Source organism: Eublepharis macularius, chromosome 5 (assembly GCF_028583425.1).
Source record: "Eublepharis macularius isolate TG4126 chromosome 5, MPM_Emac_v1.0, whole genome shotgun sequence".
Lineage (NCBI taxonomy): Eukaryota > Metazoa > Chordata > Lepidosauria > Squamata > Eublepharidae > Eublepharis > Eublepharis macularius.
Genome location: NC_072794.1, coordinates 127,749,042 through 127,761,614, shown reverse-complemented (window position 1 = coordinate 127,761,614; position 12,573 = coordinate 127,749,042).

Below are 12,573 nucleotides of genomic sequence, written 5' to 3'. Positions count from 1 at the left end.
CTGCAAAAATTCTGCTCTGCTAAATTCAGGGAAGGCACAGTGATTTTGAAATCCTGGTGTGGTAGAAAATAACCTCTCTGGAAAGCAGATTTGACATTATTACTAGCTTACAAGACTGACTGTGAAATTATCTCATATACAAGAGGTGCCTCCTACCAAAGGCCTCCATAAGTCGGCTATGATTTGATGGTACTCTCCGCCATCATTTTATCAAGTATGGAATCATCCTGGTTGTTATATGAATGGTGTGAAGCCAATCATCAACACAGGCAATAATTCTTCTATATGACAAGTCCCATTTCTTTATTTATTTGTTGGCTCATTTGACCAAAAGTCTGAAGCTCAGAACTTATAACACACATATCCACAATTTAAAACAGCCTACAGTAGTACATACATACAGAATCACTACAACAAAATCACTGTAAATCATTATCTTAATAGGGTATAAGAGCAGAGATAATATATAAAATATTTATTCAGAATAAAATATATAAATATATAAAAAATTAAAAGCAATACATTGAATATGTATAAAACAGGGTAGGGACAAGCTTCTCCTTTTCTAAGTAATGCAAGTAACATTTCAGTGTTGTTTAAGAGAGTTTACTATTGTTAGATATTTTGCCACACAGCACATTAACTCTGGATCAGAAAGAATCTGCCAACCGATGGGCTTTTTTATCTATGATTCCAGGGGAAGTTTATGTTTAAGTAATGCAGGAATAATTCACTGGGAGGGATTTATGGGCTTCCAACTTGTGGCAGAATAATATAAGGTGGTCCAGTGTCTCTATTGCACCAGTTGCACAGTCGCATAAATGATCTGAATATGGAGTTTTGACAAAATTCCCCTTCAGCTCTGTGGTCGGGGAGGAGTTCAGTCTAGTGAGTGTAAAAACATGCCTGTGATTAGGGATTGTAAGAGAACTCATGTACCAAGGAAGAGTCATAGGAGGAGGGATCCCAAGTGAAAGGGTGGAGCATCCTTGTCTTGCACAGGCTAGAGTACTGGCCCAGTCTAGATTTAATACCCTTGACCTAATCAGCTGCATTGCCTCACTGGTGATTATATTCTTGACCATTGATAGTGAAAGAGTGAGTTTGTTATCTGTATATTTTCCCTATATACTTCTGTGGCTGTCTTCCTTTAGCGAGTGTATGAGACATCCTTGGGCATTAGGTGTCAAACAGTAAGCCTTCATTCTCAATTTGAAAGCAGCAAGCCAAGCCCTGGCCTCCAAGAAGTGTTGCACAAATTCTGCTCTAAACACATATCCAGCAACACATGTGCTGGACTTCTGCCATCTGATGTAAAAACCAATGGACTATATAGTCTAAGGATTCAGTAACTTCCCTTATCCATATACCAGCTCCAAATAAAATCTGAGGGATTATTTTAACATTGAAGATTCTGATAGCCATTGGTATATATTGACCACCATTTTAGTAGTGGAACCTTAGAAGAGCTTTTGAGTTGGTTTTAGCAATTTCTGTTGCTATATTAATATGAAGTTTCCAGAACAGATTATGGCTAAATACCACTCTCAACTCAAGTACTTAAACTGAGTTATCTGCTCTATTTGTTCTCCCTTAAAGGTTCATGTCTTACAGGTTGAAGAGGATTTTTTTAAGACCATAATTTTTGATTTTCTATAATTTATGTTAAGTCCCTCTTGAGAACAATAGTTGGCAAATACATTTAGTACCTTGCGTGGATAGCAACGCTGTATCATCTGCATAGAGAAGGACTGGAATTTTGTATCCAATTAATGTAGGTGCACGGAGTGCTGATTTTTGTATTGTATGCAAGGGATCATATCGTTGATATATAAATTTAAAAGCAAAGGGGCTAAAAGGCAACTTGGCTTAACACTCTTGGAAAGGTGGACATTACCAGTAAGTTGCAAGACCCATTTCATAGAATCATAGGGTTGGAAGGGACATCCAGGGTCATCTAGTCCAGCCCCCTGCACAATGCAGGAAATTCACACCTCCCTCCCACCCCCCCAGTGACCCCCTGCTCTATGCCCAGAAGATAGCAAAACACTGTCAGGATCCCTAGACAAACTGGCCTAGGGAAAATTGCTACCTGACCTCAAGGTGGTGATTGGCATTACCCTGGGCATGTAAGAAGGGGCCACGAGAACAAAGCACTGATGTAACCCTTCCTGCCCTCCCTCTGCCTAGGTTCACAGAATCAGCATTGCTGTCAGATGGCCATCCATAGCAGATATTTCTCATTGTGACCCAGTACATGGCAATGTGATCGTCCTGTCTAATTTTGTTTAACCAGTCCTAATTGGCATGTAGGAGACAGAGCTCCTCACTGTAAAGAGAAAAAAAACCCCATCAGGCTCTCAGCAGAAGAGAGCTCTTGAGTCATGTGCTTTGCATGTTGTGTCTTGCCAGTGTTTCTGTCAACATATTAAATGCAAGATACGGGCTTTTGGTGCCTAGCTTGGGAGTCACTGGAAAAGGCAAATGAGGTGTCAGGATTTACTGGCAGCCTGAAAATTCCATGCCTACCTTTGGCCAGGGTTCATTGGCAACAAACACTGTGCATTGCAGGTACAAATATATGCACATACCATACAATTCATGTGTCTTGTCTACAATCTGAGACTTGTATACAATAGAGGGTGTTCCTGGTAAATGCACCTGACCCATTCCATCCCCCCACACCAGCTACTCACAGTGATATAGCAATCTTTAAGGCCAGAATCAAAGCTACATTTTCAAGTGCTTTTATAATCCACCTGGATCCAAACTTCTGTTAATGTGCATTACCACCATTTACAAGCTATTCTTTTCTTTTCCCACTTTAAATATCAACATTCTCTTTCAACCAATACAAGAGAAGTCACTTACATGCCTGGCTCAGATGTTAATCACCCCTGCCCCTAAACCTAGACTGGTGTCCAATGAAGCTGATAAAGCTGAATGCATGTCTCTGATCTCCTTTATCTTCCTCCTCTCTGGTGAAATGGACAAGATGAGAAGAATCCCTACCAGTTTCACTAGTACCTTGCCCTTAAAAATAAGTATTACTTGCATGTAAATCCTAAACAGATTACCTTTGAAATCAACAGGTTTAGAAGGGTGTAATTCTGTATAGGATTGTGGTGAAAGTGCATCAGCGCTGTAGTATAAATACTCCCTTTGAAGAAGGAAAGAGAAAACTTTTAAACAGGAAAAGGTTTTGCCCCAGTCTTTTCAGTTTTGCAAGGGACAGGAGGTGATAACAGCGGGGAAATTTCCTTGCCACAGTTGTCAATGGTCACAGAAAAAAGGGAAAACTTGGATAAGGAAGGCATTCGGTGCCTGTTAGGAGTGACCTACACTGTGTCTATTAAGACATGCTTCCATATAAGAAAAAGAAGTCAAAATATATTTTTAAAAGTCTTTCCCAAATATGAACAACAATATGAGTGAAATTGTGGCAGGAGGAAGATTAAACAACATGTTTCACATAGAATGCATCTATTCAGAGGGGGGCATTAAAATGCAAGAAGGTTGGTATGCAGTGCATCACTACTGATAGATTTTTTTAAAAAAGAAACTGATACATGTTTAAAGCTGAATTTTTGTCTTTTCAACATTTATGCAAAGATAGGCTTAGGAGCATTTGCATCCTGGGTGAAATCAGTTTAAACCAGATGAGCCTACAGCCCTGTGCCTCTTAACAGGTGCCGAGGACTCAAGATGACTGCTGCTACAATTCATGAGAGTTGCTGGGACTTTAAATCCTCTCAGGATCAGGCCTGAACTTGAAGAGGCTGGGTGTGTGAGTTTTGATTGGCATGAATCCTGTGAATGTCTATAGAGCTGAAATTCCAGGAGCAAATTCCTGCAGAGAAAAAATGGTGCCTGACTCTCACTTCTTTGCACTTACAGGGGGCCACATCTTCTGCTCAGCAACAGTGACAGTTTTGATAACCGAAATAGGTACTGTGAAGATTACACTTTATCAGTCTGAAACTCAGAAAAGCAAAACATAACATGCTTCAGGTGCTTGCGAGAGATCATAAACCAAAGTGGATCAGCAGCAATGCCACCACTATAGTTCACCTAATATCACTGAAGGAAAGAGAATTGTGTGGATTAAAACTCTGGCAATGTGAACGCTTCCAGTGGAGCAAATCTTGCTTAGTAGACTACCTGTGATAAATTAACGGTGGCTATCAAGGCATTGTCTGTGGAATCTTTTCTTTTTACAGTTAATCGCAGAGGTGATATAACAATCAATGGTAAGGTGATGGACTGCAGTTCCTTTCTGGGAGTTGTATATGTGCCCATGTGCCATGGAAATGCTCTCCTTTTCACCACAGTTAGGCTGCCAATCTTTTTTCTAGAAATACAACTCCATGCTGTTGAATTTGTGTCAGTCATTGTGATATTAAGGAACAGGAACCTTTCCAGAATAAAAAATGTGACAACCTATCCAACTAATACTAGTAATATGTGATGCTCAGGTCATGGATACACTCCATGAATAAATGTTTGTATATTCCCTGAAATCTTAAGCATGCAATCTAAAGCTGCAATCTTAAGCATGCTTTCTATGGAGAAAAATCCATTGAACTCAATATGATTTACTTCGGAGTATACATGCTTCGAATTGTCCAAGACACACCTACAAAATGTATGGGATAATGTGTTCTGGTCTGCTGACACCGGTTGGTACAGTGTGCCCATAGTTCAATCACACAGACAGGCCATAAAGGTTGGAAATGGCAAGGGTTAGTTGTTCCTCTATTATTAGGGGAAAGAAGCAAGTTTTGGCTGCTCTTTAACTGCACAGAATAAATAAAACTCCTTTGCAAGAAGAATCACAACTGCACAGCCTGTTTCTCTAGGATGCGCCTGAGTCACATCTACCTTCCCTGATGACAGAGATATCAGGAGATTAGTCTGTGTTACTCTTTGGTTGCAGTGGAAGGTGTGGTGGGGTGAACTCCATCCAGACACAGTCTTGTAGAGAAGCCTGGGAATAGGTGGGCGAGACTAGCCCACTGCAAACTCTTCCTAAGACTTATGGGTTTGCTACTATCATTCTTTGAAAGGATAGTGATCCTTACAATCCAAATCCTGGTCAGCAAAAATAATACTGTTATGGAATCTTCTCTTGTTCAAACTCTCATTAAACTTTCTGTACACAAATATGAACACATGATGTACTCTTAGCAAGTCAAACACAGACATATCTGCTCAGATCCTGATATCAACCCTGCTTCTCGGCTGCATGCGTGCACAGAACATGGCTGTGTGAATCATGTGTCCTCTACATGGAAAAAAGGCACATTATGAAGTAAAGATATTGACTATATACTGAACACAGAGCAAGACAGAATGTTCGGCATGCAATCTTCATAAAAGACCACACTCTCCCAGGATTCAATCAACAATACATTTTCTCCTGCAAACAGCTGATTTGTAAAACTTAAATTTAGGGAAGAATGATAGCTCAGTGGTGGAACAAGTGACTTGTATGCTGAAGCAGGGGCAGTCTTAGCCGAAGACCATCAGGGGCAGTTGCCCCGTGCTGGGGAGACCCTAACCACCCATACCCCAACAGAGGAGGGGGAAGAAGAAAACAGCAGGCTTCCATTGCAGCCACGCACACCCATCCTGTCCAAGGCTTGGACTTTCCTCTTGCAGTTACAGCCAATTGTGCCTGCCCTGTCTGGGGCTTGGGCAGTTGGCCTGGCAGCAGCTGCTTATCCCCATTCTATCTGATCCTCAAGAAGCCATCTTCATGGTTAGCTAGCTGACTGACTTGTTCAGTAGGGGTGATGCAAGAGCCCAGGGAGAAGAAGCATCCACAAACTTAAGAAGAGCCCTGCTGGATCGAAGCAGTGGTCCATTTAATCCAGCCACCCATTTCATACAATGACCAACGAGTTGCCCCGGAGGACCAACAAACAAGGCACAGATGCCAAGGCCTTCCCCTGATGCTGCCTCCCAGTGCTGGTAGTCAGAGGTTTGCTGCCTCTGGATATGGAGGTTCCTTTTAGTCACTGTGGCTGGTAGTTAGCTGTTGATGGGCCTATTCTCTATGAATGACCTTTTAAAGCTATCTACATTTGTGGCCATCATGACATCCATTGGCAGTGAATTCCACAATTTAATAACTTGTTGAGTAATGAAGTATAACTTTTTTTTGGTCCTGAAATTTTTGCCCATCAACTTCCCTGGGTGCCCTTATGCCATTATGGGAGTGTGAAAAAAACCCTCTTCATATCCACTTTCCCTACCCCATACATAATTTGGTAAAACCTTTATCAGGCCCTCCCCACCATTCGTTGTCTTTTTTCTAAACTGAAAAGTCCCAAACTCTTAAGCCTTACTTCATAGGAAAGATGCTTACTAATTTAGAATGGTATGGTGATTTCCCAAGATCTGAGTATGAATCAGAGCAGTGATGGTCTTGAATTCAAATGAAATTTTTGTCTTTGGTTACAGAATTATAACTGTAGCCCTCGGGCATATGCTCCCAACCCTTGATGGAGTGCTATCAAGGCCTATGCTGCCTACGCCAGCAGTGAGGAGCTTGGGTGTGATCCTGGATGCCACGCTTTCTATGGAGGCCCAGGTCACGGCAGTTGCCAGGTCTGCGTTTGTCATCAGGCCAGGTAGCTTGGCCCCCTACCTCTTTTCCCAGGACTTAGCTACAGTGATCTGTGCAATGGTCACCTCCAGGCTGGAATACTGTAACTCACTCTTCATAGGGCTGTCCTTGAGCCTGACCCAGAAATTGCATCTGCTCCAGAATGTAGTGGCATGCGTCCTTATGGGGACACCACTTAGGGCACATATACATCTGGTACTGTGTCAGTTATATTGGCTCTCAGTTGAGTTCTGTAGCAGGTTTAACATTTTTGGTTTTTACCTTTAAAGCCCTTAATGGACTGGGACCAACATACCTATGAGATTGTCTTCCTCAATATGTCCCTTGGAGGGCTTTACGCTCCTCTGATAAATACCTACTGGTTGTTCCTGGCCTGAAGGACATTTACCCGGCCTCAACTAGGGTCAGAGATTTTTCATCTCTGACACCAGCCTGGTGGAACCCAGCAGAGATCTGGGTCCTCCGGGTCTTATTACAGTTCCATAGGGCCTGTAAAATGGAGATGTTCCATCAGGCCCATGGCTGACGTGATCTGTCCTTCCTGGCCTCCCTTGCTCTGCCCTGGATTTATTTGCATCTATCTATCTGCATTGCTTGATTTCTCTACAGCCGTCTTATTTAGATGTGTTAGCAGATGCCTTCAACTGGTTGTATTTATCTGGTATTTTATATTGTAGATTGTTTTAATGTAATTTTATGCACTATTTTATATTATATTTTGTATAATGCTTGACATTGTTGTAACCTGCCCCGAGCCTGCTTGAGGGGAGGGTGGGCTATAAGTTGAATTCAATTTTTAAAATTATAGTATTTGGTGGGGAACTGGTCTTCCTATAATTCAGTTTGACACCCCTGCCCAGGGAAATTCATAGAGCAATGTGACTTACCCATAAAAATAGGTGAATTATGTTGCTTTCAGGATCTAAACTGCTAACAGATACAGCTGATGGTGGTGCCATCCTCTGGTGCAAGGATCTTTTTTCAAACCTAAGAGGCTCTGTTGTATCAGAAGAAGGATCCTTGTATGGGTGCCAGGAGCCACCATCAGCAGAGCAGAGTGGTAAGCTAAGACCAAGTGCTTCAAATAAGGCTTAATGTTTATGAACAGGGTAATGGAGAGAGTTCATATAGATATTAATTTAGGAGGCTGGGTTGCAGTTTCTCCTTGGAATGCAATAATCACACTAGCCCTAGTTCTGCAGCAAAAAGTATCACCACAATTCAAATGGAACAGAGAAAGGAGTTCTGTGGGATGAACGGGGATGTTTATCCTTGCTGAAAGGAAAGAATCGGTGTGCCTGTGAGGCTGAGTTCTTATTTACCTCAATGGTCTGGGAGTGGCAGGTGCACCTCTTCCTTCTATGCTGTTGAAGTAACACCAGAAGCCCAAGGTGAGGCAGGAGAAACCTGTGCTGTGGCTCCTCCCCCAAACAGCACCAGCCCTTGGAAAACAGGGTTCACATTTGGGGAGGAGTTGGAACTCCGGGGGAGGGGGGGCTAGGCATCTCATGTTACCCATCTTGACACAGAAATAAACGGTATTGTTGAGGCTCCAACACCACTGAAGTAGTAAGATCTTAACCAAACAGAAGTTGTGTACTCCAGCAGAGGGAGCAAGGCAGGCTATTTGCTTTTATTTAAATAAATACATAAAGAAGACAATATTCTGGAATGGCAGGAGATAATTTGCTATGGGATTACAGTCCTCTTGCTCACTTTGTTATGTGTGTATGTCCATGTGCAGGTGGGGGGGTGGGTGGATGGTTATGTCTCTTTTCATCAGAGACGTCACAGGCGCTATCCAATACATGCCACTAATAATTTCACAGGCAAGTTACTCAACAGCAAGAAAGAGAAGAGAAATGTCATTTCCCAGAAACCTCCTACCAAAGTGTAAAGCTGCCCTGAAGTATAATTTCATCACTTAAAGCATCAAGGCTGCATGCTTGAACTGGGACTCAGCACTTCATGGACAGGACTAGGAAATATTAGCATGTGTGTTGCATGGTACTTTAATCTAGTGCATATTTTATAATGATCAATGTGCCTGATGTGTTGCAATGCTTTCTAAAAGACATGATTGATGATGGTGCAGCCTTTGGTTATTATTTTGGACTGCAGATGTGTACATATTGTACAAAACTAGTCCTGTCTGCAAGATGCCAAGTCCTGTCTCTCAGCCTTCAGAGCCCTCAATGGCATTCCACGGACTGTTTCATGTGACCCCCCCCCCACCACCGGATTTGTTTTTCAGCCTATGCACACCAGTTGCTATTTCTTTGATGAATATGTGTATTAAGTTGTTAGCACTCAGATATCTGGTGTTTGTAAAATTAGTGATTTGCTTGAGAGAAGTCACACTGCTTATTTGTGTTTCTAGTGGATGCGATTTATGCAGCAAATCCAGCAGTTTCAATGGGTATGGTTCCCTCTAATCCATGAATGAAGAGCTGTCTGTCATCTGTGACCCATCTAGCCCCCCCTGCCCTCCCCTGGTCTTTGAGAGTGACTGGTTGGTACTAGAAGGAGTGGCGGGATCTGGTGCCCAGGAAAATCTGTTTTACGATCAGGAGGTTTAATTTCATTTTGCTTTGTTTAAAGGCATTTCTGCCAGAGATTATAGATATGCTTATGAGGCAATCATCCTTCTCCCTCACATGGCACTTTTCATCTTCAAAGTACTTCAAAAAGGCAAACCCATTAAAGCGACCACAGCAGAAGCGGATGACTAAGTCTTGAGCAAAGTGGCGCACAAGGCAGTCCACCTGCAACAGTCTTTGAGCAATCTAATGAAAACTAGTTTTGTAGGGCAGGCTTGGCCACTGCTTGGCCTGGTGTGATGTTCAGCTGAGACTTCTTTGGCTTCAAAGAAGCTAAAGGGACAAAACTAATTAGCTGGTTGACGTCATTAGTGTTTCAGCTGGGGGAAGCAGGGTTCAGTCAGCAACAGCAGCACCCTGGAGAAAGTTGGATCGTCCATTGAAAAGCCAGTTCTGCTCATGGGAAAGTAAGATTTTCTTCCAGGCCTGATGTAATGAGCTGATGTTATGGCTTTCTTTGCCAAAGGGCTCTTGATGGAGACAGAGCACTGTCTGTAGCAAAACACCGTTCCCTGCCCACAGATTGATGCAGCCTGATACTGAAAGGACTTCTCAAAGAATATGTCAAAAGCACTCTTGTGTTTGTAAGATTCTTGGGGCTTTGGTATATATTAAAAAGCTTTCCATTTAAGTGTCGGTTTAAAGGATGCTACAGCCCTTCCCATAAATCATTCATAAACTGGTCACCAGCCTTAATGTTCAGAAATAATTAAATATGGTTTAAAATAGGGCTTTCGTTTAATGCACTTGATTGATCACTTACCTTTTGAACAGTTATATTTCAATACATTCACATATTACCGGAGTATCAGTATACAATTATTTCTTTGTGTGATACCATAGGAAGTGCAACATACATTTCCAGTGCAATGAACACAACCTCTCATGCATTTTTAGAAGGAACTCTCATTTTTAACATTTCCTTGTGAGACTAGCACACCACAGACAAAAAGTCTGGCAATACTGCTCAGACCCACCAATTTAAATTTGCCTGTATTGATGCAAATTGGCCCCATATCAATTAATCCCAAATGCAGCCTAATACTGAGAACTGGAGCTCAGCCATTAATTTGGTATTTGGCTTCTAAAGCTTTTTGCATGCAACCTTCTCCTCCTCTTGCACAATCTCACCCCCCCCCCTTTACTCTCATGAGTTGCTCACAGTGAAAGATCTTGATAGATTATTTGAATCGGAGTCTCTCACAGTATTACTTCCTCCTTCGCTCAGAGGACAGTAGCAGGAGTCTTCCGTTAGTTCTTTCTTCTGACCTATAAGTCTTAAGTAGTGTTCTTCAAACATAACTAAAAAAGTTTGCAAGATGGCACTGGCAGTAAAGCCATAAGATGAGGACAAGGCTGGAATAAACCAGGAGGACTGGAGAGAGGCAGAGGGCACGAGAAGGAAGATGGGCAGAACTCCTTGCCAAAGACATGCAGTTCCAAAGGTAGCAGGAGTCTGAAGTTACATAATAACATTAATAATAATAACATTTGATTTATATACCGCCTTCAGGACAACCTAATGTCCACTCAGAGCGGTTTACAAAGTATGCTATTATTATCCCCACAACAAAACACCCTGTGAGGTGGGTGGGGCTGAGAGAGCTCCAGAGAGCTGTGACTAGCCCAAGGTCACCCAGCTGGCTTCAAGTGGAGGAGTGGGGAATCAAACCCGGCTTTCCAGATTAGAGTCCCGCACTCTTAACCACTACACCAAACTGGCTCATCTCAAGCAAATGAATTTATAATTGATTTTGGATGGGATTTCATTTGAGCTCAGCCCAGAACTTGTATTTTGGGCCAGATTTTGTAAAGCCAACCAAATTTAAGCCCTGCTGATGTGGAGGGAATAAAGAAGGAAGGATGACAGCTTTGGGATACTCTTGGCAGTTTGCTGGTAGAAATATTAGGGGAAATGGCAGAATATGTGTAGAAATTTGGGTGAGCTGATTCCAGCATTACATTGAATCCTGAGAAGGACAGGCCTGATTATGATGACAAAGCAAAAAGACCAAATCTGGACCAAATCTAGATTATGATGACATCGGCTGTCAAGCTCATGAGATCCTTGCTTTCCCAGGCTGGCCTTTCAGTTAGAATTTTTTTTTTTAGGTCTAATCCTAACAAGGATAAACAGACACAGTCCCTGTGAAATAAATGCTGAGTTAACAAAAACTAAAGCCTTTCTCTCTTTCTGTAGTTTGCCTTTCCCACATTTTAATTTTGATTGAAGTGTAGCTGTGATTCACTCTGGATCTACCTCTGTGCCAAGACCTGAGCTGAGTTTTCTTTCTCCCTCCTTTTCCCATGCTAGTTAACCACAGTGAGAACCTTGAAGTTCCTTCCAAGGGCTCCTACAGGACTAGTTTCAAGGATATAAACCCACATAGGTGTGCCTTTTGTTCTGCAACACCCTGCCCCATGACATCATTGTTTTAGGGAGTGTATTAACAATCATCAGTCCCACCCAGAGAATTTTTTAAATCCTTCATTTGCTCTTAGTACTTTATCCTGTCAGAAATTATTTGTAAGAATTCTGGCAGTCAAGAAGAAAGTAATTATTATTGACCAACTTAAAAATAGGAGGCATGCTTGATGACCGCTCCCTCCCTCAGGAAATAATAATCAGTGCTGTGATGATAATATTCAAACTTCTCTTTTACACCAGGACTCAGCTGTTTGAGGAAAAAAGGGAGACTAATCTGAAAACTGGACCCCAAGAGATCCAAATTTTGCTGTGGAAGGGAGGACCCACCCTCCCTCTGGAACATACAAGCAGTCTCTGTCTGTCTGTTGCATACACTTTCATATGCTATAACAGGCAGCACCTTCTTTGATATTTCTGTAGAAACTATTCAACAATATCTACCTTAAAGTATATGACTGACTCATGTGACTGATAGCCTGGATATGTGAAACATAGACTCAAAATAAACAATAAAAAGTTGCTTTCTTCACCCCCAAATGTTCATAACTGAACTCTGCGTGTGTTTGTGTACACATATCATACGTTCAATTTTGGCACAATCAAATTGAAAGAATTTGCTTTTGTGCAACTCTCTTTTCAGTCTCATTTCTCTTTTCCCAGAATGGCCTGTGGATTGTGGGATAGCAGCATGCACTGCAATTGTTATTATGATTAAAAAATACACGTGAAACCTTGGAGGTCTCTTGATTATCTTATTAGCATTGGTCAAAAATCTCCATAAAAATCCCTGCATCTCATTCTGTGTAACATGAGCAGGGTTGCAGACTTACCTGCAGTGACTGTCTTATCAGTATGACCAAACATATGCATGTTAATATATGTCTTTAGCATATGTGCCATGTTTCTCTGAGGAA